The sequence below is a fragment of the Mesocricetus auratus genome, unplaced genomic scaffold (assembly GCF_017639785.1).
Source record: "Mesocricetus auratus isolate SY011 unplaced genomic scaffold, BCM_Maur_2.0 Super-Scaffold_100010, whole genome shotgun sequence".
NCBI classification, from domain to species: domain Eukaryota; kingdom Metazoa; phylum Chordata; class Mammalia; order Rodentia; family Cricetidae; genus Mesocricetus; species Mesocricetus auratus.
In genome coordinates, this window is record NW_024429194.1 from 34,387,021 (window position 1) to 34,414,621 (window position 27,601).

The 27,601-nt window shown below is 51.2% G+C and overlaps 1 protein-coding gene across 11 annotated transcripts in view; it reads left to right on the forward strand.

The window, feature by feature from the left end:
* The window catches only part of Tns1 (tensin 1), a 217,469-nt gene that overhangs the window by 63,243 nt on the left and 126,625 nt on the right, over positions 1 to 27,601 (forward strand). For 2 of the 11 annotated variants that reach the window (XM_040753349.1, XM_040753357.1), the window contains exon 1: positions 23,035 to 23,215. The exons of 8 other annotated variants lie outside the window; for them this stretch is intronic. The gene's annotated coding sequence lies outside the window, so the exon portion shown is untranslated. Of the gene's footprint in view, positions 1 to 23,034; positions 23,216 to 23,434; positions 23,571 to 27,601 lie in introns of those variants that run through there. One more of the 11 variants, XM_040753351.1, reaches the window with a different exon arrangement.

Sequence of the window (27,601 nt, forward strand, 5' to 3'; positions counted from 1 at the left end):
AGGGTCACACCGTGTTGCCCAGGCCATCCCAGAACTCACAGCATCTTCACTCACCCACCACCCACCATCTACCATGCCAACCTCCAAGTAACTGGGAATACAGATGTGTGCCCACTGTGCCTGACTTTTCCTTTCTTTTTGGAAGTGTTTGTACACAATTAGAATAGATTATTCTTTAAATTTTTGGTGGAATTCACCTGTGATGCCATCTGGGTCTAGATTTTTCTTTGTGGGTAAAATGTTTATTGTTAATTCAATCTATATGTTGTAGGGACTGTTCAACTTTTCTAATTCTTTTTTTGGGTTAGATTTGGTAGTTTGTGTCTTTCTAGGAAACATAGCTGTTTCATTGTAATTACCTAGTTTTGTTGATATATGATTGTTCCTTCATCATTTAATTAAAACAATTTTTTGTGGGGTCACACGCCACCTCTTTCGTTCTGGCCATTAGAGCCTTGTTCACCCCCAACTTGGCCATCCTGACTACACATTTATCAGTTTCCTCCATCACCTAAATGAACCCCGGCCTCTTACCTTTACAGGATTTTCCTTTGCAATGCCAGTTATTGAGTATCCTTGTACAGTAGCTCACCTAGTTCTGGAAGCACCACACATAAATCAGGTGCTTGCTTAGCCCTCAAAAGGCTCTGGGCTCAGTCCTCAGCAGTACACGTGGTGACATTGATCTTGCTGTCATGCTGACTTGCAAGGCTGATGTGAGGATTAGACACCTTGCAGGGGCAACCCTGTATGTGATATAGACTCTTAATGAAATATTCCGGCACCCTAGGATTATAAGGCACAAAGTGTTTCCATAATAACACAGGGCTCAAGGCCCCAGGAGCTCCACAGCGGCAGGTTGGGGTGGCTCCGCAGAATGACATCCCACATAGCTACAGCTGCTGACTGGTCAGCTTCCTCCCTGGTTGGTCTTTTTGTTCTACCCTGCTGAGGACTCCCGGGTGTGCTGGTGTCTGGCTGATGTATGACTTCGCTAGTTGTCCGCTGCAGTGGGCAGGTAGGTGGATGTTCGTGGGGGGGCCATTAGGAGGAGAGGGGTGTGTATGCCTTGGGCACAGAACGAGTCACAGATTAACGCCCTGGCCTTTTCCCATTGGCATTGGCCCGGGGCACCCAAGCGAGGGTGCCCAGAGGTGTCTGGGTTTAAGCCAGGTTCTGTGGGCACAGCAGGGGGCAGGTCACTCTTGGGTCATGAAGTATGGGAGGGGCAGCCTCTTCCTGTCCATGGAAACTCACACGGCTTGGATTCCACCAGCAGGCACATTTGCAGAGATCCTGTGTCCTTGAGCCCATGGGATCCATGGAATCCGGTCCTCAGGACTGCTCGGTAATGGACATGAGTGTGCCTGCTGGGGCAGAAGAGGAAGTGGGCTGGGAAGTTAACAGTGTGCTCTCATGGCCAGTGAGATTGGCATGAGGTTTCTGGATTTGAATGCAGGATTATGGAGAGCCTTGGTAGAGACTACCCTGACCGCAAGTGTGGCTTAACTAGCTGGGATACGGGGCCTCTTTGTAGTTTGAATTCTTGATCTGTGGAAGGTCTTCCCTTACATGGTATGGTGAGAATCTAATGAATTAATATATATAAAAATGCTTACAAGGGCAGATAAATGCCTGTGGTTACTACCATCGCTCTGCTATGAGTGGAGTCTGAAGATGGCTTCAGATGGTCTTCATTTTCTGCTTGACTAAGACTTGCTGGCCTTCCCAGGAAGACTGCACTGGGCTGCCTTATGATGTGGTGAGCTCTCAGCAGCTGTGTCAGAGAAAGGAAGGCTGGATTAGAGGCGACCAGTCTCTTATTTGATGATGTGGGGGCTGAGAGTCAAAGCTGGCTTATTTCCTGCCTCTGCTGACAAAGAACTAACTTTGGGCCGTTTGTGCAGTTACTTGGTTCTTACTGATGGACTGGGCTTGTCGGTCCTGCTGACAAGGATGTGGGTGTGGAAGTCAGCGAGGTGTGAGTGTATTCGGCAATGCATGGTGTACTGTAGCCAGTGATTTTTGACTATGGTAGCTGCTTACAGGATGCTGGTTTGGCCTGTCTGAGGGTCCCAGAGCAGGAATACCTGCGTCACCTGATCTCCTGGCCAGATGTGCTTGCTGTGCTCCCTGGACAGCTTGTACCATTAGACCTCTGTTGGGTGCCTCGGGGCTTCTGGGCATGTCTTGGGTTGAGTTCTTTCCCTGTAAAGGCTTGATCATATTTTGTTCTCTGGTTATTATGATCCTAATCTGGGTTTAAGGTTCTTTAAAAAAAGTGTATGTGTGTGTGTTCATGCATATTTATGGGTGCATGCATGTGTTTGTGGCGGTCACAGGACAACCTCAGGTGTCACCTTCGTGAACACCATCCTTTGAGACAAGGGTTCACTGGCCTGGAGCTTAGGTGAGACCAGCTGGCTTGCTTGTCCTAGGGGTCCTTCTGTCTCTGCCTCCCCAGGGCTGGGATTACAAGTGCATGCCATTAGTGGGGGCTCTGGGGATTGAACTGAGGTCCTTGGCATAACAAGTACTTTACTGACTGAACCATCTTCCTGCCCCTCTCCCCCCTACTTTTTGAACTTTAAATTTTTTTAGGTGATTTCAGATTTAAAGAGAATTTGGGAAAGTGTTTCAGAATTTCCCTACACCTTTTCACTGTGCCATGTTAAAACATACCCAGCCATACCACAGATGTTAAAACAGAGGTTCCACTGGTCTGATAGTATCCATGACTAGACAGCTGAGTAGGATTTAGTCAGCATTCCCATGACTGCCCTGGGATCCAGTCAGGTAATCCACAGTGCTACAATGCCTCATGTCTACTTAACCCCCTAGTCTAGGACAGCTCCTCTATCTGTATTGTTCATGGCTTCAGCCATGTCAAAAGAGGGCTAGCCTAGGACAGCTCCTCCATCTGTATTGTTGTTCATGGCTTTAGCTGTGAAAGGGGGCTAGCCTAGGACAGCTCCTCCATCTGTATTGTTGTTCATGGCTTTAGCTGTGTGAAAGGGGGCTAGCCTAGGACAGCTCCTCCATCTGTATTGTTGTTCATGGTTTTATCTGTGTGAAAGGAGGGCTAGCCAGTTACTTGCCTCAGTGTGGTTTGATTGTCTACTCCATCAGGTCTACACCTGCTAATTGTAAAGAACTGCCACTTATCCCCTGGCTGTTCCCCAACTTGGTCACTTGTTTGTGTCTACATGGCTTTCACTCTGTAGGCTGTGGTCAGGGGTTGCATGCTTTTCCTGTATGGTATGGGAGCACCCCCCCCCCCGCCCAGGGGTGTTGAATCCTCAGTGCTTGACTGTTTATGGAGTCAGGATACCCCAAAAAGATGCACATTCCCTATCTGTTGAGGAGCTTATTTTAAGGTGCAGGCTTCCCAGGACTGTATTCTGGCAAGTGTAGGGCATACATGGCAATGGGCTGCAAACCCTGACAGGGCTGCTGCAGGGCATCTTATTCCCCAGAACATCTCAGCGTTTGCTCCCGAGTCCTTCAGCAGGCTGGAGGAGGCCCAGCCATTCGAGTGAAGATCATTTCCTTCTTACAAGGTCACTGATGGTAGGTGTCATCCATGTCTATAAATTGCGTTTGATTTGCTCCCTGGTACCGTAGCCTGCCAGGTTAATTGGACTCACCATCATGCCTACCCACCCATACTCTAAAGGAAACCCAGAGCTGTTTTATGTCACCAAGAATGGAAGGGATCAGGGTACAGGGCCAACTTGGAAAGGAAATACAGAATTCAGGTCCAGTCTGCCTTGGCTTCCGGGTGGGATCTGAGCATGGCCAGTCCTTCCTTTCATCCCTAGAACAGGAGAGGTCCTGCTGATTTTAGGCATGTGTGGAGTCAGCGGGGTTTTCTGTGGCCATGTTTGAAGGGAAGTGAGCGTGACCCTTCCAAAGGTTGGATTTTCAACTGCTTACAGCTTTGGGAAGGGATACCTTCAACTTGGAGTGACTGCCAATCTTTCTGGGGACCCAGCTAGGATGGCCTTCCTTCCTAAGAGGGCTCAGGTGGTCTATTAGTTCTGATCAGTTTGGGGAAGGGAAGCAGAGAGACCAAGGTGGTTAACCACAGACCCCAAGCAGGAATTGTGGTCATGTGGCATGTGAGCGCATGCGTATGTGTGCAAGTGTGAGGAAGATCCTGAGGTGGTGGTGAGTATAACCTAGAGATGCAGAGGGACCTTCTACTAAGTGGGCAGAACTCCCTGTGGTTCTTCAGGGCCTGATCTTCCCAATGACTGGAAAGGCACTATGGGAACTTGGGAGACCGAGAGTCTATACAAGGGAAGAACTCTAAGTATATCTCCTCACCTCTCACCCACAGGACTTCGATTTCTGTATTGGTTACTTTCATGTTGCTGTGACCGCAGTACCTGAGAGACACAAAGCAAGAACATTTGATTTTGGTTCATGGTTTTAGAGGGTTTCAGTCCACTGCGGCAGGCGTGGTGGAACAAATCTGTTTATGGCAGCAGTATTGTGTGGCAGAAGCTGTTCACATCATACTAGATAAAGAAGCAGAGAACAAAGCAGAAACCAGGGGGTTAGCCTTAAAAGCCAGACCCCTAGTGAAATACCTTCCCACCCTGCCTCCATCTGCCTATGAACCATGGCCTCCCAGGACAACCCCACCATCTGGGGAACAAGTGTCAAAACCCGAGCTTATGAGGCATCAAATAATGACAGGATCTTGCAACAGTGTATCAGTGGCCCTCTTCATGCAGGAGGAGACTGAGGCTTTGGGTGGTTGGAGTTGCAGAAGCCGGATGACAGCAGACATGGTCACACAGAGTAACCCGGTGGTTTTTACCACTGAGAATAATCTACTGGCTTTCTTGTTCGTCACAGAGAATACTCCAAGGGCACAGGAAGGAGTTAGCTTAGCTCTGAGGCAGACCCTCCTATGGGAGAAGCCTGAGGGGATCCAAGGCACTGAAGGTACTGCTGGGTCCTCTTCAGTGACCTCTCCAGAGTGTTGGGGTGGTGACCAAGGGAGGGTTGGGCCATCCTGCACTGGTGATATGTTTGTCATAGCGGCAGTGATGGGCTGAATGGAGAGTCCTGGAGTCCTTGCTGGCTGGTGCTGACCTTGGGTAAAGCAGCATGGGAGGCTTGCTCTGCCCACAAGAGCGTGTGGTTTTCATGCCCACTCCTCTGTCCCTCTGAGAGCCTAGGCAGGGTGGTGACTTGGGAGATGGAGCTCCTGTCTGTGTCTCTTGGCAGCAGGCTTGATTGTACCAGCTTCATTTTTCTCATCTGTGAGACAGGAACAATGGAAATCTTTCCAGTTGCATGAATGGTGTGTGTGTGAACGTGTGTGTGTGTGAGCATGTGTGTGTGAGCATGTGTGTGTGAGCCTGTGTGTGTGTATGTGTGTAAATGGTTTGTGCCCTGCTCCTGGCTAGACCCTGTGTGAAGCTTCAGCCTCCTAACTGGGGAGGCCAAAGAGGTCTGATGGGGCTTTCAGCCCCCGGTGTGGGGTGCAGGCATGGAAGGGGGCTGGACAGAGTGGCCATACACAGTGTTCCCTGCAGCTGCTTCTCTTGTCCCCTCCCCCTCCTCCCTGGCTCACATGTGAGGATGACGATGACGATAAAAACACACACTGCCTGACCTCAGCGTCCAGGCATGTCCCCTCACCCCTCCGCCAGCCGCCTCACATTCCTGGAGCTGAGGAGGCCAGGGCCACCCACCTCCCTCCACCCTCAGAGCATCTAGCTGCCTCCTTGGTCCAGTCTGAGGCTGCTGTCCACCCTGCTGGGTCCTCTCAGCCAGTCTTTGCAGAAGCCTTGAGTGCTGAGGAACACAAGGCTACGTCTCAGATGGCCTAGATCAGAATACTGCCATCCATAGTAATAATAGAAATACTTATTATTTATTAAGCATTCAGGCACCAAGTTTCATGTTAACCGCTTGCTACAGATCGTGTCAACAAATTCTCAAAAATAATCCTATGAGAATGTTTGTATTTTTTCAATACATTCTTCCCGTTTTAGCATGAACAAAAAGGTAGGCAAACAAAGGGGCACCTGAAGCTGGCTCAGAGAGGTACATCTGCTTGTCCAGTATCACACAGCTAAGGCGTGGGTGAAGACAGGACCTCAGTGATACTAATGCTCCATACCTAAGCTTTATTCCAGTCTGTGTCAGCCCAGTCTCCGGACCATGGTCCTGAGAGAGGATGCTAAGATGGCAGTCAAGACTCGTTAGCCCGGTGTCCTTTGGACATTGGATGTCAGAAGAGGTGAGTGAGCTCTCCCAGGGCTGAGAGCCATGGGACACCCCTGTGGTCCCACCTTAGCTATAAAGATGAGGTTAGGAATCTAAGCAAGTGGTAGGGGGCCCTTTTCAGTATATATCTCATGCCTTTGAGTGCAATAGAAACACCTTTCTCAACATTTCCCCATGAGACTTAAGACACCAGTTTCTCCTCCGTGCTCACTGGGCTCATCTGACTAATGTCTAGTGTTTCCAGGAGGCTCTGGGAACCAATTCTCACTCTGAGTTGGTGTATTTCTGGCTCTAAGCACAAGCGCTCCTAGCTTCCAGTCCTCTTCCTAGTCTAACCACCCTTTCCCTTTCTGGGGACTTTCTCCATGTGGGTGTAGCCTCCTAGAGTCTCCTAGCCTGTGTGGTCCAGTCAGTCCTCCTGTCTTTCTCTCCCTCTTCTGCCTCCCAGGTGACTGCCTTCTTGTCACCTTTCAGATGCTGTCCTAACTTGGGTCCTGCTCTGGCTCTTGCTACACTAATTTCTGACTTTTGCTTGCAAGGTTCCTTTAACATTGGAGAGACAAGTTCAGATTCTAGCTTTGCTGCCCAGGCCCTAGGACCTCCCTCCACTCTACTTTCCCCTCTGTGAAATGGCTGCAATGGCATCTTCCTTCAAGAGAGGCTTGGGGACCAGAGATGATAGATGAAGAGTGGGTCAGAGCCTCTCTGAATAAATAGTGGTAGGGATTATAGTTACTTTCTTACTTTCCATGTAGCTAGCTGCCCATCCACTGATCTCCCCCTAATGGCCCATGGCCTTGGGAAAACCATATGCCTGCATGTTTGGGGTGCAAATGAGGGCTTAGGTAGAGGGAGCCTGACTGTGTCCCACATGGGGAACTCAAGAGAGTTTGTGGGTGTCCCAGCTATAGTCAGACATATCTCTTTCCCCCCTCAGAACTGTGGCTGATCCATACCGGTGTCAGTGCTGTGTATTGTAAAAGATTTTTTTCAGTTTTCCACTCATTCTGAGGATTATTATTCATGGACTTGATCAACAATTACATAGGTGCACTTGGTATGTGTGTGCGTGTGTGTGTGTGTGTGTGTGTGTGTGTGTGCGTGCGTGTGCGTGCATGCGTGTGTGATGTTATTGCCTTCTGTTTTAAGACAGGGATCTGGCCTTGAACCTGTGATCTTCCGGTCTCAGCCTCCAGAGTGCTGGGATTAGAGTTGTATGCCACCATACCTAGCAATGCATTTTCTTTCTAAACACATAATATTAAATTAAATTGTTGATCCATGTTTCTCTGAATCTCAGGTACACAGAGGACACTAATTTTGTCTTTTTGAGACAGGGTTTCTCTGTGTAGTCCTGGCTGTCCTGGAACTTTGCTCTGTAGACCGGGCTGTCCTTGAACTCACAGAGATCTGCCTGCCTTTGCTTCCCGAGTGCTAGGATTAAAGGCGTGCGCCACCATGCCTGGCATAAATTCTTTTTTTTTATTGTTGTTGGTTTTACCTTGCATCTTTGGTCTTCCTGTCTCTACTTCTAGAGTGCTGGGTTATGGCCAGTTTATACAGTGCTGGGGATCAAACCGGGACTTCATTCATGCTAGGCAAGTGTTCCACCAACTAATATGCATCCCCAGCCTTCAGTTCCTTTCTTTAAAAGTGGGAGATTAAGAACATATACAGACGTAGCAAGAATCTTACAATGGCCTCTGATTGCTCTGCTTCAACAGCCATTGATTTGGTGCTGTTTTTATTTCTTCTCTTCCCAAACCCTTTCCGCCCTTCTTTTATTTGTTTACTTTTTGCTGGAGTGTTTTTTTTAAAGCTAGCCCCAGACATGATATCATCTTTAATACTGCAGTGTATGTTGTTAACAGATAAGGGGACCTTGTATTTTAATATTGTGGTAATACCATTAGCCCAGTTAACATCATTAGTAATACTTACTTGAGATCAGCTTCTACCAGGTCTGTGTTCAATTTTCACCGATTATCTTAAGAGTGTCTTGTTCTTGCTCATTTGCTCTGGGTCGGGCAGAAGGACTTGGAAAGGATGCTTGTTGGAGCCTAGGTCTACTGTGATGGGAAACACTGTTATTGCCTCTAACTACTTGCCCATCAGTTGACGAGGTGTGATCACTTTCTCCCACCAGCCTTTCATTTCTGGTTGTCCTCCCAGCCTTCTTCCGCTCTCCCTCCCCTGCAGACTCTCAAATATTGAAATCGGGAGTCCATGTCAGGCCCCTTCCTGTCTCCAGCTTCCCTAGCTGCTGGCCTTGACTACGCTTGCCTTGAGGAGGGTGAGTTGGGGGGAGAGCAGCACCTTGGGGAGAGTCTGCAGGGAAGGGAAGCTTGTGCTGTGGATGCTCATCCAGCGAGCATCAGTCCTTGAGATGTCCATGTAAGGATGCTGGCTTGCTCAGAGCATGGCCAGTGGGCAGCGGTGGAGGGGCTGGCCATGGACCAGTCAGCTCTGGGAAGCACAGCTAGCTTCTTTGAAGGGTGTGGGACTGGCCAAGGGGGGGATGGTGTGGGAATCCCACCTCGCACTGTGCTTCCCTGGTGGCCTGCTCCCTTGCCCCTGCAAATACGTTCACCACCAGTCCTGCGCCTGCTCTTCCAGCCTGCCTGCTCCTCTCGTGCTTGGGTGGCTGTCTGATCACCCCCTCATTTATGTCCTTGGATCTGGGGAAGTCACCCTCCAGGGGATCCCCAGCCTGCTTCTTCCTCTCCTTTCCTTGCTCAGGACACATGGCTTCTTCGTATTCTAGCAAGAATGGTTGCTGTTTTTGGAAACTGAGGACATGAGTATACTCAGGTCTTCATACCCGCCCCTTCCCACAGGATCTTGGGGAATTTTGTTGAAGCTAACACCTTTCTCTGGCTGTGCTGCCCTTACCTGAGAAGTATTAGAGCATCTCTGGATCCAACTCTGTTAACAGGAGAGATGCTTGATAATTGAGTATCTCTCTCTGTCTGTGTGTTTGTGTGTCTGTCTCACTCTGTCTCTTTGTGTATATGTGTGTGTGCATATGTATGTGTGTGTGCACGGATTCACAGATTTTGGAAGATCATCCTGAGAACAGGGAGGAAAGAGACCTGTAGATGTCTCTCCTTAGAACCAAGACTCCATTCTCTCCCTGTTTCTCCTTCCCTTAGGTCTGGCTGGTCCCTTTGACATCCTTAGGTTTTGCCATTTTTCTTCTTGTTGACTTCTATGCTTTCATCATCACATTCTCACTGTGTCCCTTGGGACACTGTAGTTCATGGCACCCCTAAACTCTGCCTTGTTCTCCAGGGCCCAGCTCATTGTCCGGGACCCTCTCGTTCCCATGGATAGAGGAGCCTCTATCTTCATAGCTCCCAAGTTTCCTCCAGACTGTCTGTGACTCTGGGGCTTGTGAGGTGAGACAGGGTTGGGGGTGAAGGTTATGTCCTTCTGTGCCCTACTCTGGGGACACCTTTCATTTTGAGGCAGCTCCAAAGGCCCTCAAACAAGCCCCAATGACCGCCATTTGTTATTGTCCACAAGGGCCTGCATGGCTGAACCCATGCATTCTTGGGCCTATAACAAACAGTTTTTGTTTGTGGTTTTTCACCAGGAAGAATGTTGCACCTTACCTGCCCACTCTGTTAAGAGTGGCTAGGAAGGAGTGAAGTTTGAGGTCATGGAGGAAGCCAGGCTGAGAAGTTGGAAGGCCTGGGAAAAATCTGGGTGCCTTCCTTCACTGTCACCAGAGGAATGGCTACAATAACAATGGTGGCATTGGCCTATGGTGAGGAGGACATGGCATAAATATTGTAACCTGTGGGAGTGGCTCCTATCGTCTTCCTGAGCTCAGGCTCCGCCCTAGCATTGGAGGTGGTGAAAGAGGGTTATCAGTAGACTCTGGAGGACAGAATGGCTTCCCATAGACTCCTCCTCACCATGAATGCAGGTCTCTTCCTTCCTTTCCTGCATGTGTGTCCTTGAGAGGAGAACCTATCCTGGGCAGGTTCACCAGGGACCCTGGTGAGGGAAAAGCCAAGAGGAGGAGTCGTGGCAGGCCCTTGCCAAGGCGTCTGTGTCCCGGCGCCGGCTCCTGTGCTGACCCAGGACAGCACTGCGGGTGGGTGGAATCCACAGGGGTGAGACATTGAGGCTGGAACGTGCCGGGGATGCTTGGGGCTGCTTATCTCGGCCAGGAATGCACTGTGGTATTATTAGCCGGCAGCCTTCTCGCCTAGGAATAACCCCCTGGGGGCATGTTGGACACCTGTCCAACTCTGCTTGCCCAGACAGCCTGTGGGTGCTCGAGCCTGGCCAGCCACTGAGGAGAAAACTCTCAGGCATGTTTGTGTGCCGGTAGGTGTGTGTGCAGAGGTGGAGTGTGAGTCTGGGTCTGCGTGTGTCTATGGCTCCTGTGTACGTGTCTGTGTACACATGTGCTTGTGGGGGCATGTCTGCCGTTGTGGCAGACATTGTGTGTGTCACGCCTTTGAGCATGAGCATGAACTTGTGTGTGGGCATGTTTTACCACACGTTTGTGTTCAGGTATGTGTGTATGTGAGTTTCAATGTGTAGGCTGTATGTAGTATGTGGGTACTTATGCTTGCAGAGCATGCCACAATGAGTGTGTGTGTGTGTGTGTGTGTGTGTGTGTGTGTTTGAAGATGTGTTGTGTGTGACTGTGGATGAATGTCAGCCACTGGGGGGCTCCAAAGGTCCTAGCGATGAACCTCAGCCAGACAGTGAGTTCAAGGCTAGACTAGGATACATGGGAGTCAGCTTCAAAAAGAACACAAGTAAAACAAAAGAGCCCTGATGTCACCCTGCTCTAAGGTCTGTCTCTGTTGCTCACCAGTCTATGACACTGGTGAGTGGGTTCACCTGCCCATGCTCACTTTCTTTGTCAGTATCGTCATGATGGTCACAGCTCCTACTTGATAGACTGATTGGGAAAAATCTAGACAATGTAGTGTTCAAAATTCCAGTACCCTCTTCACCACCATCTGTCTCTGTGACCACTACCACCACCTCTGTCTCCTTCATCACCCCATTACTACCATTTCTGTCTGTACCATCATCTCCACCGCCACCTCCATCTCCATCTCTATCACCATCTCCATTTCTGTCTTCACTATCCACTATCCACACCTCCATCTCCACCACCATTATCATCTCCGCCACCATTATCATCTCCACCACCCTCCATCTCCACCACTCCTCCATCATCACTTCCATCCCCATCTTCATCATCACTGCCACCCCTGTCACTACTACCACTTCTGTCAGCACTCTGTCGTTTCCATCATCTCTGTGACTTTGGACCCCTGCCTTTTCTTCCTGGCGTGGGTTCCTGGGCAGGGTAAGGGACTCCTGCTTATAGCAAGGAGACACAGGTCCAGAGAAGACATGAGATCTGATGGCTGAGGGTTGTAAGGAGGCCAGTGAAGGGAGAGCTACAAGAAGCTGGCTCTGCTCCTGGATGTGGTGCACCACGCTGTACCGTCCTGCTCAGGGTTTAGGGTGGCATTACCGTGCTAGCTTGGGGAAGTAAGGAAATCTTGGCAGGCCTTCTCCCACAGTCAAAGATGCAATGGCCTAGACCCTTCTTGTGCGGCACACAGCTTCCCCCAGAGCTTTGGTGCTGGTTCTGTCTTCCTTCGAGCCTTGGATCCATTGAGGATTGCAATTCAAATAGAGAACAGTGCTGGTGCTCAGGAGAAGGACCCATGGAGGAGGTCCCAGTATCCCTGCTCGTTTCCCCAGGCCAGGTCACAAGAACTTGGTCTTGTAGCTCTTCACACCTGGTGGGGCTGCCAACTCCTGCCTTCTGCTCCCAACTCTGACCAGACAGTTCTGGAATTCCTCGGAAGCACTGGGCCCCCCTCAGAGTCCAGCTCCTCTGTCCTGGCTCAGCCCTGCCAGAACTTCCCATGCTCTGTCTCCAGGGAGCAGGCCAGGGTGTCGCCAGCACTGTGGAGGTGGAGCAGGTACTTTGGCGCCTGGGCACAGTGGGCCACGGTGGGGGAGAGCAGAGGCAGGTGAGGTCTGAAATGGCCCTGGGGGCCAGTCCTTCCCTGGAAACATACTTTTTCACAAGTACTACTAACTACCCAGAAGAAGGGGGAAAAACAAAACAAAACACCCTCCCCCCAAAACAAACCAACAAAAACAACCACTGACTTTTTTTTAATGTGCAGTTAATGGCTGGTTGGCTGTACATTATTAAACAGGCAGCTGGAGACATGCCAGGGGGGACTACTCCAGCCAAGACTCACAGCCCGAACACAATGTTCCAAGAAGCAATCACCCACAGGGTCCCTGGGGAGGAGCACCCAGACGAGGGACTCCAGCTGCTGTCCCCTTGCCTTTCCTGCCCAGCTGCATTCTGGTTCTCTTGCAGAAGGCAGGAATGTGCTGGTCCTGGGGCCCCATCGTCCATTATCCACCCTGGGACTGTGAGCTGCACTGCCCCTGATAGATTTGAGGCTCCTGAATCCATTACAAGTGGGACCAGCATGTCCTCATCTTTAGAACAGGGTGCAGAGGCCTGTAATCTGTTCTGGATTAAGACTCCAGAGAGCTCCTTCCTGGTATCCACTAGGATTCCTTATCCATCTTTTCTGGATCTCAATTTCAGCTTTCTCTGATAGGGGTAGGGTTGGCCTGAATTCAGATTGGGTGGCCTTGGGGTGAGCTTGGTCAACATCTTCTAGAGTTTGGAGACCCTATTGCCCCATCTATGATCTTATTGGTGACATGAGGAGCCATATTCCACCTGCTGGGAAGAGGTGCTCACTATCTCATTCACCCTCCAGCCCGCTAGAGTAAAAGTCAAGTGTCTGAGGGTGACAGAAACTCATCCAAGTGGAAGAACAAGCTTGAGAATCTGGAGTTTGGGCACTGCCAGGATGGGCCACCTCTTACTGAGTGTGGGCATGCGTGCATACATGCACATGTGCATGCCCGTGTATAGCAGGAGTTAGTATAGGAACTGCATCTTAATGCTCCATCTGACACCTTTAGAGATTATTTGTCACCACATTGAGAGTTTGGTCTTGGAAGTCAAGTCCTACTACCACTGTCTGTTTGGTGTCTCATGGTTACTGACTTTGGGCAAGTGGCTTAAGCCATCAGTGTGCCCCTCATCTGTGCGAGGTGAGCTTAGGCCAGTGTCCACACTCAGGTGAGGAGGTCAGACTCAAGCATGAGCTGGATCATACAGGTCCTTCCCTCCTTCCTTCCTTCCCTCCTTCCTTCCTTCCTTCCTTCCCTCCCTCCCTCCCTCCCTCCCTCCCTTCTTCCTTCCTTCCTTCCTTCCTTCCTTCCTTCCCTCCTTCCTTCCTTCCTTCCTTCCTTCCCTCCCTCCCTCCCTCCCTCCCTCCCTTCTTCCTTCCTTCCTTCCTTCCCTCCCTCCCTCCCTCCCTCCCTCCCTTCTTCCTTCCTTCCTTCCTTCCTTCCTTCCTTCCCTCTGTCCTTCCCTCCCTCCCTCCCTCCCTCCCTCCCTCCTTCCTTCCTTTCCTCCCTCCCTCCCTCCCTCCCTCCCTCCCTCCTTCCTTCCCTCCATCCTTCCCTCTGTCCTTCCCTCCCTCCTTCCTTCCCTCCTTCCCTCCTTCCTTCCCTCCATCCTTCCCTCTGTCCTTCCCTCCCTCTCTGCCTTTATCCCTCCCTCTCTTTCTCCCGCCCACACAGGGTTTCACTGTGTAGACCAGGCTATCCTCAAACTCACAGAGCTCTGCCTGCCTCTGCCTCCCAAGTGCTGGGGTTAAAGGTGCGTGCCACCACTGCCTGGCTCATACCAGTTTCAGTTTGTGGTGAGTGTATGTTAGCATACAGGTCTACGGGACTTTTAGATCTTAGGGACCCCTCCTTCGCAGGCTTCTTTTGCATTTCCAGCACTTGTGCTATTTTGTGTGTGGCTTGGTTGTGTGTCTGTTTCTCCAGGATCTCCTGCCTTTAAGAGCAAGTGTGCCTCGATGACAGTGGCTCTCTCTGGCTTTGCTTGGTGGCCCGACCATCCATAAGCAACTCTTAGAGCCTGTGATGGATGAATAGGTGAATGAATGAATGAATGAATGAATGAACGAGGGCCAACTGGAGTAGGTTCAAACCAGGGGGACAGCTGAACTTTGGAGTGTGGGAAGATCCAGAAGCCAAGAGAGCTGAGTAGGGATGTCCAGCGGGTGGAACAACTCTCCTTGGAGACAGTGTGCATGCGTGCGCATAGGTGTGGCTTCTGGTAAAGCTTTGCAGGGATTTTGTTCTCTAGAGCAATTTGCTCCCATTGGAGCCATGTTGGGGAGAGGATGGGTTTGGATACTGTGGGTGAGCAGGGACTGTTTGAGCTTCTGCTGGGCCAAAGAGGGTCCTTCAGTCTGTCCCGGAAATCCCTGCCCTTTTGATAGTGTATCTGGGTCTTGCTATGTAACCTAGCTTGGCTTCAGATTCATGATCCTCCTGTCTCAATCTCCCAAATCTTGGGCAGCTAGTTACTGTCATGCCCAGGGCCAATAGGACTGCTGAGAGGCTTAGAATGAATGAGCAGTCATGAACTTAGACATCTGAAAAGCACTTGGTACATTTGAGCATTCATTAAACAGGGCCAAAGAGAATAGGGCCATATATATATATATGTATATGTATATATATATATATATTCCTTATACATTCCATATATGCACATTCCATACACACATCATGGTTCCAGAGTAAGTGGTGATAGTGTCTGTGAAAGGGGAGGATATAGGGAGAGATAACATTTATAGGGGACTGCTTTATCACAGACCCTATACTCAGTGCTCAGAGCAATTAAGTAACCTGCCTGGAGTCACACAGCCCCTAAATAGGTAGATAGACTTTAGAGGCAGTCTGTGAAATATCCAAGCCTGGACTTTGCCCTCCAGTGTCAGGCCAGGGCCAGATTTCTTTGATTCTGCAATGTCAGGAGGACTGGAATCCTGGTTCAAGGTGTAGGAAAGTGACGGCTTTGTGTAATGTAATCCCAAACAGAGTCCTCAGGAGGGAAATCTCCAACTATCCCCTGCCCTAAAAGTGAGATCTTACTTAAAACAAACAAACAAACAAAACCAAAAACAACCAGCTAGCAAGGTCTTGAGTAGAACCCTGGAGGGATGAGAGTCATGTTGAGACGGGAAGGGTGGGATGAGGGGAAGGGGGATAAGGCCTGAGAGCTAGGGTAGTGAAGCTGTGCAGGCCACCAGAGGAGCACTGGGAGGAGCAGAGGAAGGAAGAGAGGCTCGTCAAGGGCTTGGGCTAGGGCTGGGCCAGTGGGTCACCTCAGACTTTGAACAGAGGTGTCCAGTAGGGCCAATTCTCACAGGGCTACCGAGAAGGGACCAGTGGAAGCCCTGACGGTGAGAGGCCATTTGGCTAACGCAATGGTTTGTTTAGGACAGCATGTGCCAGCCAAGTGATCAGCCACCATCTGGACAACCCCCCTCCTGCGCTCCCCCTTCTGCTCAGGAGCCAGCCTGGCTAAAGGTCAGTTTGTGGTGTGGCCAGCACACTCCCCAGAGGCCACTGCCCACAGCTCTGGCCACGTTACAAGACTGTCCCCTTCGTAGTGGCTGCTCCTGCCTCTTGGGTAGTCCGTGGGGACTGGGACTAGGTTTAGGTTCCCAGGGGTTCCCAGATGTTTGCCAGAGACAGGAGGTGGAGACCTCCTCGCCCTGCTTTCCCATCTTCACATATTGGATTCTGCACCTTCATCTTTTGAGAGCCTTGTGCTAATGTTCAATGGGCACGTATGAGACGTTGGTGACTCTAATACATATCCATTGGATGAGAACACAAGGGCATAAAAGAGAACATGACTTCCTGCTGGTGTGTGACTAACGTGGAATATTGTGGAGCCTTCATCTCCTTGGATCTAAACTCTATATTTCTATAGTGGACATCCATATCATACTGTTAGCAAAATTGAACTTCTCTTTGCCCCAAATCGTTGACTTTTCTCCAAGTGAATTATTATTGATGTCTGTTATTTTGAGTCATTGTTGAGGGCAGTAGTTCCCGTTCTAGTTCTGGCCCATGTGTAAAGTCAGTTTAGTGCTTTTATTCAGTTTGGTGTCTTAGTTCTTTCCCCCACCCCTGTGTGCCCCTCCCACATCTCAGCCTCATTACTGATAAGTATGTTGAACAAGCCAGGGCAGAGGACAGAGCCCTTTGGCAAGTCAGGAAGTTGACAATGATCTATTAATCAGCACCCCTGTGCTGGCTAGGAATCCATTAGGTTTCCCATCTCCCAAAACATCACCGTGATTCCGCCAACACCTTCCTGGTGCTGGGAACCTCCACCCATGTAGTCCGGGTTTCTTAGACTTCGGGGCTAGGGGTAGTATGGTTATGTGAAGGAGGGGGTCTTAGGCTCCCTAGAAGGACCCAGGTTCACGCTCATGCAAGAGACTTTGCTAGAAGGGGAGGAGAAGAGGGGGAGGGGATGCCCAAGAGGAATCCTGCTCTAGAGATAGGGAGCTGAGTTTCTCAGGGGAGACCAGGGGTTTATATGCAGTGACTTCTACTAAGGACAAATGTCATCTTAGAAATGTGCTCCCAAGAACATCCAGGGGGCCTTGGAGGCCATCACTGAAGATGGGTGAGGAGTCTGTAGCTAGAAGGTGCAAAGTCTTCACTTATCCTGGGCCCTGAAGCTGCTGGACTCAAGTGCTTCTCCTGGCTGGAAACTGAGGCAGGCTTAAGGGAGGGGAAGAACAGTGGGCAAGCTGCGTCCCAGGGCGTATCCGGACCACGCTGTCCACTGTGGCAGCCCCACACCACGTGATGCAAATAAATGCAAAGAAGATGCAAATGTAGCTGGGTGCTGGCAAATAGGTGAAAACTCAGCATCTGAAGAGAGGAAGAAAGGACTCTTGGGGACAGTGGTATAGATGTGGCTTCAGGGTTACCTCTAAAGGGGCCCTGGCAAGATGTCTCTCAGGGGTGACACTGATGAAAGCCTCCTGGGAGACAGTCCAGACTTATTCTTAGCTGCCCTGGGAGGGGCACAGCTCGAATGCACAGACAGTGACTGATGTGGAGGGTGATCCTGGGGTCTGGCTTGCAGCCAACTGAGCTTTTCATAAGTCAGAGCCCAGAGCAGTCCCTTTCCCCATGTCCCTTGAGGGAAGGAGAGCTAGACCCAAGTGTGCCTTCCCTCTGGGACCTGCATGTTGGTCCCTGCCCTCTCAGAGCCTGAGATGGAGCAAAGAGTGGGGCTCAGGTTCTAGAAAGGTGACTCCCCACCATGGGAAGATGTTGGAGGTGCTCTTTCATATGGGGGAATTTGCTCTGACTCGGAGGATGCTGGGGGCTCAGACCAAGTTCCTCTAGAGTTCCCAGTTGTGCTTTTTGCTGACAGGGCTATCAGAAGGACTCTGAGCTCAGGTCTAAGAACAGACAGGATCCTAGACACTTCCCAGAATTCCCCGAGACTTTCATAGAAATTTATGGTGTGGGGGGGGCAGGGAAAGCCTCCCTGTAGACAGTCACTAGATTCTGATTAAAGTGTAGCGAAGGGACATATGAAGACAGTTCTGGGATGACCTGCCAATGTGGGTCTGGGGCTGTGAAGCCAGGACACTGCATCCAGCACATTAGGTCTTGATCCATCTGTGTCCTGTTTCTGTCCTTGCAATTTCTTTGCTTCTGTGTCCTTTGTCCCCTGTTTTGTCCCATTGCCCCCTCTTCTTCCAATGGAAATGGCTGTTTCAGGACCTGGTCTGCCATGGGCATTCATTTTTCCCTGCCTTTCTCAGTGGCTTTTCTGTTGCTGCACCCCCAGTTCTGTCACCTTTCTCCCCTGGTTCTCCGTGACCCCCTCTCTGTACCCCTCTCCTAGTTCCCGACTTTCCTGCCATATCCTTTCAATGGCCCATCTTCAGCTAGCGAGCGTCCCGTGGGCTCTCCTAGGTGCCAGGCACTGCCAGCTCCTTCCTGGGGTCCAGCCTCCTAGCCTCCACTGTCACCCTATCTCCTGCCCTCACTCTCAGCCTCTTGCTCTCCCTCCCCCCTACTCTACGGAGCTCCAACACTGGTTATTATTCAGTTTTATGAGAAACCTCCAGGCCTGCCCCTGAATGGACCAACCACAACTGGAACCAGATGTGCAATCCAGGCTTGGGGATATGGGCGAGGGAGGAGGGAAGGGCAAGCTGGCCTGAGGGGGGCTGGGAAGCCCTGGGAACCTTGGTCGTCGGGGCCTAGAGGAAGAGAATCGGGGAAGACCTAGGCAGTTTGGAGACGCAATGGGGAGGAAGATAAGAAGCGGGGAGCAGTAGGCTTTTTCAGAAAGTGCCCTTGTTGTGGGATGGCTCCTGGAAATCAGGAAGAAGGCCGGGTTTTCCTCGGAAGTCCTCCAACTCCTTGACTTCCTCTGTTGTGTTTGTAGGGACGCGCTGAGTTCAAGGCTCTATTTAGGTGTGGAAGCAGGCTGGGAGAGAAGGGCTGCTGTTGGGCAGAGGTAGAGAGAGAAACCTCCACAGGCTTGGCTAGCTGGAGGAGGGCGGGCATTTCAGAGGGGCTCCTATGCTGCTGCAGACCTGGGGGAGGGCAGGAGGCGTCTGGGGCCTCTGTGTATCAGTGTGATGCTTCCCATATCCTCACAGGCTCTGTTTCTCTGCAGCTTCAGAGATAAACGCTTGCCTGGTTATCTTGTTGGAGTACTGTGCAACACTTAGATGTCTTAAGTGTCCCCTTTACCCATTTCGTAACTGACCATCCATCTGGCCATTTCTCTCTCTCTCTCTCTCTCTCTCTCTCTCTCTCTCTCTCTCTCTCTCTCTCTCTCTCTCTCTCTCTCATTCATTCGTTCATTCATTCATTCCACATTCACTGAGACTGTCCTATGTTTGAGCTGGGTGCTGGGTAAAGTAGAGAAAGGAAAGAGAAAATACAAATTGGCCTTTCCCCACTCAACACTTAGGAGTACAGGAACAAAAGTGTAAGGTACAGAGGAGGCCTGCCGAGTAGTGCAGTAGGCTAGGGTCCTTCTTGGAGGGTGGGGATTTTTTTTCTAAGTATCAGTTTGGCTTTTCAAGACAGGGTTTCTCTGTGTAGCCATGACTGTCCTGGAACTTGCTCTATAGACCAGGCTGGCCTCCAACTCAGAGCTCTGCCTATCTCTGCCTCCTGAGCACTAGGACTAAGGGGTGCACCACCACTACCCAGCTGCTGCTGTGCGTCTTGCATTCCCTCTGGTCACAGGAGTGCAGATGTGGGGAGGCCCAAGAGCAGTTGCTCATAGTGGCCCTAGAGGTCCCATGTGTGTCCCTGTCAATTGCCTGCCTCCCTCTTCAGCCCCATGGCTGTGTCTCAGGTGGCTACTCATTACTGATGAAGCTGCTCCCTGAAGGCCTTTGGTGTGTCACCCTCTTCCTGCATGCTGCCTGTCACGTCACTGCCGTCATCCCAGACAACTGATAAAGGTTTGAAATTAATTCTTGCAGTTAGGCAGGGCCAGATGACAGACAGAACTGGCTGGACCAGAAGAAGGCCACTGAAGAGCCAGCATGAAGGTCAAGACTCAGTCTCCCTCTTCTCAAAGAGGGTCCTGTTCAGAATTCAGAATGGCAAGAAACTGCACTGAGGGCGCAGGCATGTAGTTCAGTTGGCTGAGTGCTCACCTGCCATTTGTGAAGGTTTGCTTGTGTTTGATCACCAGCAATGCGTGAAACACACATGGTGTCACAACACCTGGAATTCCAGAATTCAAGAGGTCCAGGCAGAAGGATCAGAAATTGATGATCGTCTCTGGCTACATAGCAAGTTCAAAGCCAACTTGTGTTTATGAGACCCTGTCTTCAAAAACAAACATCAATCCACAAAAGAAACTGCACTGAAGATCACGGAAGGGTATCCTAGAGATGCTAAAGTTTGGCATCACTGGCTAGCTTCCAGCCAGAAGTGAGGGGTTATGTCATGGAGTTCCCACTCAGGCCACGTTGTTGATGGAGGAGAAAGGGGTAAGCTTGGTGGTGTTTGAATGCTGGTGGAGAGAAGAAAGAACAGTTGGATGAGAAAGGTATGGAAGTCAACAATGAAGGATGGAGAGAGAGAAGGCTTGAGGGCTCAGAGCTCCTGGAACTGTCTGAGGGAGAGTTGGGGTCACACTTGACACTGGGAGCCAGCAATTAATGTCAGCTGGGAGACTGTAGTGCAGTTATAAAGGAGGAGACTGGAGCTTTGGGGACCCGAATTAAGAGGGATTCCATGTTTCTGTTGTGCGACTTACCCATGAAGAAAGGAGACAAGAGAGTTGGAATTGACATGGGATCTTCTAAGTCCTTAACTGGACAGGGATGCCCAGGCTGCAGAGGGGCCTCCTAGTCTGGATTACAGTAGGAGAATAGGAATTAGGCAGGCTGAGGTGATCCAAGATCACCTTTGACCTAGAGCAAAGGCAGTGAGTGGGAGACTTGGTTTGGGCCTGGTGAGGAGGACTTAGCCAGTGTTCCCACAGAGTTTATAATTTCCTTTGTGTTTGTTGCCCCTGGACAGCATATATGCACTGGTGGACTGACACTTCTGGAGTTGTGGGTTCTGACGTGCTGGGATTGGAGGTGTGGGAATTTGAACGCTTTCTGTCTGGGCTGTTGTAGGGAGGTTATCTTCTTTGGACGAAGGAGAGAGGGTATGGGGGAAGGGTGATGTTGCCTCTCTCTGCCACTCCCTTATATGTTTGTGAGGGGGACACTCCCTTTCTTCTATTCCCAAGAGGTTTTATTGTTACTGGGGTATTGTCCCTCTTTTTGGGCCCCTGCCATTCTGCTCCTGGTGTGAACTGAGGCCTGCCTGTGGGAGGATTTAGCTGAATGAATCAAAACGACACAAAGTCCTATGGATGTAAACTTATGCACCCAGGGGTGTAGGTGCCTAGCTCAGATGCGCAAGGCATGAGCCTTTCGAACATACTTTGAAGGGCTTGGGACCAGAACTAGCAGGTACAGGTTCAAGTTCCCTCCTGGAGTTGACTGTACTGCCTGGCTTCTGATAGGTCATGTTGCCTAACCACTGTCAGGTTCCTGTCCTTAGCTGTAATAGCAGAGTGAATGAAGGTAGAGTGTTCTTCAAGTGTCCGGCATGCAGTGGGCGTGTGACACATGGCTGTCCCCTTCTGTTCTAGTTTCATTTCTGTTATTGTGAAAGATACCCTACCAAAAATCAGCCTAATGAAGAAAGAGGGGTCCATCAATGAGGATCATGGGGAGTCAAGGCAGGAACTCCAAACAGCAGGTCACGTCACATCCACAGCCAAGAGCAGGAGAAGCAAATGCATGTAGCCTTGCTTGCCTGCCTGCTTGGCTTGGCTCCATTGATTTCCCCATTCTAATACAGTCCAGGAACTCCCACCTAGGAATGGTGTTATCCATAGTGAGTTGGGTCTTCCCATGTCAGTGAACTTAATTAGGACAATCCCCACAAATACGCTTACAGGCCAACCCAATGTAGACAATCCCTTACTGAGAACCTCTTCCAGGCGATTCTAGATTGTGTCAAATTGACAACTTAATCTAGCTATTCTTAGCACTTGCAGGGGTGGGAGGGTCTCTTTGGGTTTGAGATCAGCCTTGTCTACATAGCAAGTTCTAGCTAGGGCTACATAGTCTTAAAAACAAATAAATAAATGAATAAATAAAGTTAACTATAACATTTTCAGGAGACGCCTGTCTGCTTCTATCATTTATATGTTGATCCAAATGTTTCAAGTGCTTTCCCCTTTATTATTTTTAGTATAAACATGTTTCATAGATAACAAAAAGTTGGAATGATTGTATGGTGGCTCTCTAGATTCAGCAAATGTTTTGGCATTCCATTAGCCCTCCAAACTGGTGCCATCTGCTCCACAGAGTCAATAGCTCCTGATTGAAAATCAGGAATCTGTGCAAACACTTTGTGAAAACTCTCTGCCCTTTCACTTAAGGAATCTGATTATCCATAGTATGACATGTCTATCATTCTACTTTTCCTTTCTTTTCTTTCCTTCCTTCCTTCTTTTTTCTTTTCTTTTTCTTGTGTGTGTGTGTGTGTGTGTGTGTGTGTGTGTGTGTGTGTGTGTGTGTGTGTTTTGAGACAGGGACTCTCTGTGCATGTAGCCTTGGCTGTCCTGAAACTCATTCTGAGAATTCAAAGATCTGCCTGCTTCTGCCTCTCAAGTTCTAGGATTACTGCTGCCTGGGCACATCATCTTATGTTTTTGGATGCATTTTAAAGAGAATGGAAACATGCCTTTTGTGAACTAGAACTCTGCTCCAATGACTTTTGAATTATAAGGTCACATATATCCTAAGTCACTCCAGGAAAAAAGCAGGGGTCATGTCACATTTGACAGCCAAGGAAAAAGCAAGTTTCAGAAGGGAGATGGCTGTAGCTGGTACCCAAGTGTGTTGGAAATGCAGCTTGTTCTTTTGTATCCTCCTCCTCCTCCTCCTCCTCCTCCTCCTCCTCCTCCTCCTCCTCCTCCTCCTCCTCCTCCCCTTCCTCCTAGTAATACTTTGGCCTGGACCCCACCGTTGAGGTCTTTCCTATGGGCTCCTTCACTTCTTGGCATCTTGATTCTTACCTGTCCCTTCCCACCCCTGTTCCCTAAGCCCTCTGTTCCCCAGAGAGCTGCTGGACAGCTGGCCTACCCAGGTGCACCGTGGTGCGGGCCTGGGGCCTGGTGGAGCACAGTTTGTGCAGTGGAGCGTAGCAGGGGTTAAAGGAGGCGGCAGTGGGGGGCGACGCGCTGACTCCGGGAAGGAGGCGGTGCCCCAGGCCGGCTGCCCGGGAGAGAGCCGGCAGCGCCCTGGGCGCGCACTCTCTCACTAGGCTAGCAGCAGCGGCCTTGGGACCCGGCTCTGCTACCTCTGTCCTGCTGGGCAAGCTCACTCACCGCCTCCCCAGGAGCCACCAGCTTCCTGCCAGCCCAGCCACCCGCCCTGCTACTGCCCACCCCCCTGGCCTGCCACCCAGTGGCTCCTCGGTTGGAAAGGTGAGCGGATGCGATCAGCGAGTGTGTGAATGTGCAAGGGTGCAGGGGATACATCCCAGCAGTCAGCACGCACTGATGTACCACGCTCCGGCCTCAGAGCCTGAACTTGGGGAAGGTGTGGTCAGCCCCTCCCCTGTCACACTTTTAGGCTAAGCTAGCCCCTCGGGGGCCCAACTTGTCAGCCCCGGAGCTGTCAGATGTTCCCGAGATCTGCCAGGGATGTCTGGGGCGCGGCTGTCCCTGCAAGCGCTGAACCAGCTCCAGGAAGAGTTTTGTGTGCAGCTAAGTTGCTGTGTTAACAAGGCTTTATACAACAAGGAGTGGGTAGAGACCATTTACCACCAGAGGCAAAGAGGTAAAGAAGGGGGAGGGTCTCTTCTGCTCTTTTGCCCATGCTGTCTGGTAGGCAGAAGGCCACGAGAGGGCATGAGTCTTTTCCCTGCTAGTGGCTAGAACCTCTTTGGGGTTCCTTCCTCTCTTTGGGGGCTCTTTCTCTGCCCCCCAAGATCCATGTGCAGGGGAGGGGCTGGCTGCAGAGGGTTAAAGTTAAAAGCTCCAGCGTCACGTCCCTCCTCTTTACATGGGTCCCATGCCCCCTTGCCATGGGTATGGCCTGGCATGTGTGCACCTTTCCCCTCCCCCAGCCAGTAGGCTCATTCGTTCCTCACCCCTCTGGGCAGAAATGTCTAATCCAAGTGGTTAATGAACACACAGGGTCTCCCTACACTAGTCCCCTGCCTGCTACCCCTTACTAAGCTTGGAGAAACCACCCAGAGCTAACCTCGGACCAGGGCTAGTATTGCCTGCCCAGATGTTTGTAGGCTGGCCTCTGCCCTAGCAGAGGAAACCGAAAGGGGTGACTGGGGGTGGGGTGGGCAGAGAAGCCTGCTGGGCTCTTGGGCTGGGCTCTTAGCAGGGGCGTGGGATAGGGTTAGGGGACAGGATGGTTACTGGTTGGGGAAGTTTCCAGGATCATGAGGTCAGGAAGGCAGTTGTGGGAAAAGGAGAGACAGCTGGAAAGTGGGGTTCCGATGTTCGGGGACCGGAGGCTTCTGTCTTGGAAGCCCTTCTGTGTGGCCTAGCAGAGGTGGGGTGGGAGGTGGGAGGGAGGGCCCTTTCCCCTTCCTGAAGCTGCCTGGAGGTGGGGTGGGGACCATTGTGGCTCAGACTTGGCCTCCAGTGCCTCCTGCCCTTGCCAGCTGGCGGCAGCTCTTGTCTCCCAGACCCCAGCTCTCCCCCAAGACTCAAAGCTTACTACAGCCCAAAGACCCTCAGCCTCAACCCCTCTGGCCCAAAGCAGGGTGGGAGAACCCACAAACACTGGTTTCACAGCATGGTCAATGGAGAAGGAGTTGATAGGAGGGGTGAATGTGTGAGGGTCAGGACTCGGATCTGAAACTGAGGATTCTTAGGTGGTGTAGGAGATAACCTAGGAGTCTTTCTGATTCCCCTACTCCTGGCCTTGAACTTCGGGCCCTCTTTTCCTAGCCCTTTCCCCATACTTCATAACTCACCTCCTTTAGAGCCTTAAAGCAGAACTCAGTGTGGGGCTGAGCTGAGGAGCCTGGGAGACCAGGGAGGAGGCTGCTGTTCTGGGGGCACCAGCATTGCCCGACTTCATTCGGGGAGCAAGGGAGGGTTGGGGATGGAGATTTGCCTTGGAAGAAGGAGGGTTGAACCAAGAGCTTCCGGAAGCTCTTGCTGGTCAGTGAGAGGGTGGGCTTTGGTGTAAGGTAATGAGTGGCCTGTCCCAAGGGGGCAGTTCCGACGAGCTGGACACTGTGGAAGGATTCCTTCGCTGACATGTGGTGGGAAAGATGACCTTCGAGGTCTCCTGGGACGCTGAGGTCCTGGGATTCTTAGGGTTGGGGAGTTCTCTGACTCTGGAATGGGGGCTTGGAATGGGGGGTCAGAGTTGTGGCTTCAGGCTTCAGGCATGGGTGGGGACTCGCAGGGTCACCCTCTCTGACCCAACTGGGGAATTGAGAGCCCTCGCATACGCCTCTCCCTGGCACCCATAGCTGACTGCCCACCGGGTCTGCCCCAGCTGCTTCCTGCCTGCTGCTGTGAGATGCTTCCTCATGGCCACTCTCTCTGGCCCTGTGGTTAACTCCTCCAGGGCTGGATGGAACTTACGGCCATATGACAGAGGGTGAAGGGGAGGGGATGGCATGTGTCACAGGTCTTCAGAGTCTGAGGACAGGGAGTGATTTCCATGTTGGGCATTCTGAGACCCTGTCCTGAGTAGCCCAGAGGAGTAGTCTGCTCAGCTGTTGGAGACGGTGGGCAGATGGGTGATGCCGGAATCTGAGATTCAGGAGAACCCAGGAGCAGGCCTCAGTTTCCCTCGCTACAAATGCTTTAGGGTTGTCAAGGCTTCACTAAGTGGCTTGTGTAATAACCAGTGTGTGTGTGGGGGGGTAGAGGTGGGGGTGGGGAACAAGCCAAGGGCATTTGGTGTTCTCAAGAGCCTCTCTGGAGGGGTAAAAGAGGAACAGGTGACTTTCCTGTGGCCTCTTCAAACCTGTTTTCCCTTGGAAGGAGAGGCAATGGGGGTTGACACTTCCCCAACTCAATGCTGGGGGTACGGCTTCCTACAGGTGTGTGTGTGTGTGTGTGTGTGTGTGTGTGTGTGTGTGTGTGTGTGTGCGTGCGTGCGTGCGTGTATGTGTCCTGATGGCTTCCCTTGGGGCTTAGGACCCTCCCAGGGCTCCATCCTTCCTAGCTCAGCCTGCCTAACTCAGTGTACCTCTCCCCACGCAGCTCGTTTTATGGATGCCTGTGGCCCCTGCCTCTGAGGTTACTGCACATGGGCCTCTGCCTCCAACCAGGGCAGTACTTTTCACCCTTCTGGTTTCCACTGAAGGGGAAGTCCTTCTTGTTGTCTAACTTTTACTCCCTGTCTACAGCCAGGAGGTAGGGGAGGAGGAAAAAACCGGGGCATTTTTCCTTCTGGATGAAAGGGAGCCAGTGATAGGGAGAAGCAGGGGAGGAATGTGAGGCCTGAGTGGAGGCGCAGGCTGAGCTGCCGGTGGTTCATTGCTGCCTCTCCCTTGAGTTTTCTTGACCCTAGAAAGGGAAACGGGGTTTGGGGATGGAAGACAGAGATTTGCAGAAAATAGGTAGAACCCCCCCCAATAAAAACAAAATAAATCAGAAGGGAACATGATTGTGGGGGAGGGAGAAGTTTGTTTTTAGACACTGGGGAGGGTCAGGCCTCCACTTTGTCCCCAGCATTATCCCCTGAGGCTTCTGGTTCCATGACTCCCTGGCTGGCTGGCTTTTAGCTTTCCAGAGCTATTAGGCATGTAGAGGTGTGGGCATAAGCCAGCTGGGAAAGGAATGGTGGGGGTGGCAGGGATGCCAGCATATAGGCTGGGCTGCCTCCATGGACACCCTGTGCTGGCAGCCGGAGTCCCTAGGGTAACTGGTTCTTCTTGGCTATCTCACTCCTTGTTCTCACCTTGGTTTCTCTGAGGGAGTTGGAACTGTCATGGGAGGGGCTGGGTCAGTCCCTGGCCCTTCCTCCTGCAGGGCTCCACTGGACTGTGTGTTCCCTGCCTTTTTAGGGCTTTGAGCGTGCAGCTCAGGCCGGAGCACCGGACTGGGTAGGCCGGGGACTGGCGCACAAGGGTGGATTCGGGGATGGGACCAGATGAGGACTACGGGAGGCCCCCGTGAGCTCTCCACCCAGAGGCCTTCCTAGCTTTCTCTCGGAGTGAATGTGGGACTCATTTGCTGTAAGCATCCCTTGCTCTCCCCTGTGGGTCTGCCACCTGGCTGCCCTGCTGCTCCCTGGCTGTGTAATGGCTTTTGCTTCCCAGGTGATGCTTTTTGGTGCCAACTGAGGTTGGAGGACTGAGGGTTTGAGACAGGCCTGATGAAGATCTAGAAGCCTACAAACATAGCTGCTTTTTCTCCGAAGTGTAGAGCCAGGTGGAGGGAGGGCATGAGGCTGGAGCCAGCCTGCAGGGGACCTACCTATGGCAGCTAACCCTACCTACCAGCTGTGTGGTCTCAAGAGGTTCAGCCTCTCTGAGCCTCAGCTTTCTTCCTAAGACGGGACAGTAGTATTTGCCTCGTGGTAGAGACACAGAGGTTGAGTCATTGATTTAAAGTGCTTTGAGGTATGGGGTGTGGGTCAGCTAGGTGGCATGCTTGACTAGCATAGACAAAACTCTGGGTTCTTTCCTCAGCACTGTATAAATTTGGCGAGGTGGTGGACACCTGTAATGACAACACTGGGGAGGTAGAGGCAGGAGGATCAGGGGTTCAGGATCATCTATGACCATAAAGCAAGTTCACAAGTCAGCTTGGGATACATAAAACCCCACCTCAAAAGCAAACATCCAAAACAAAACAAAACAAAACAAAACAAGCCAGAGT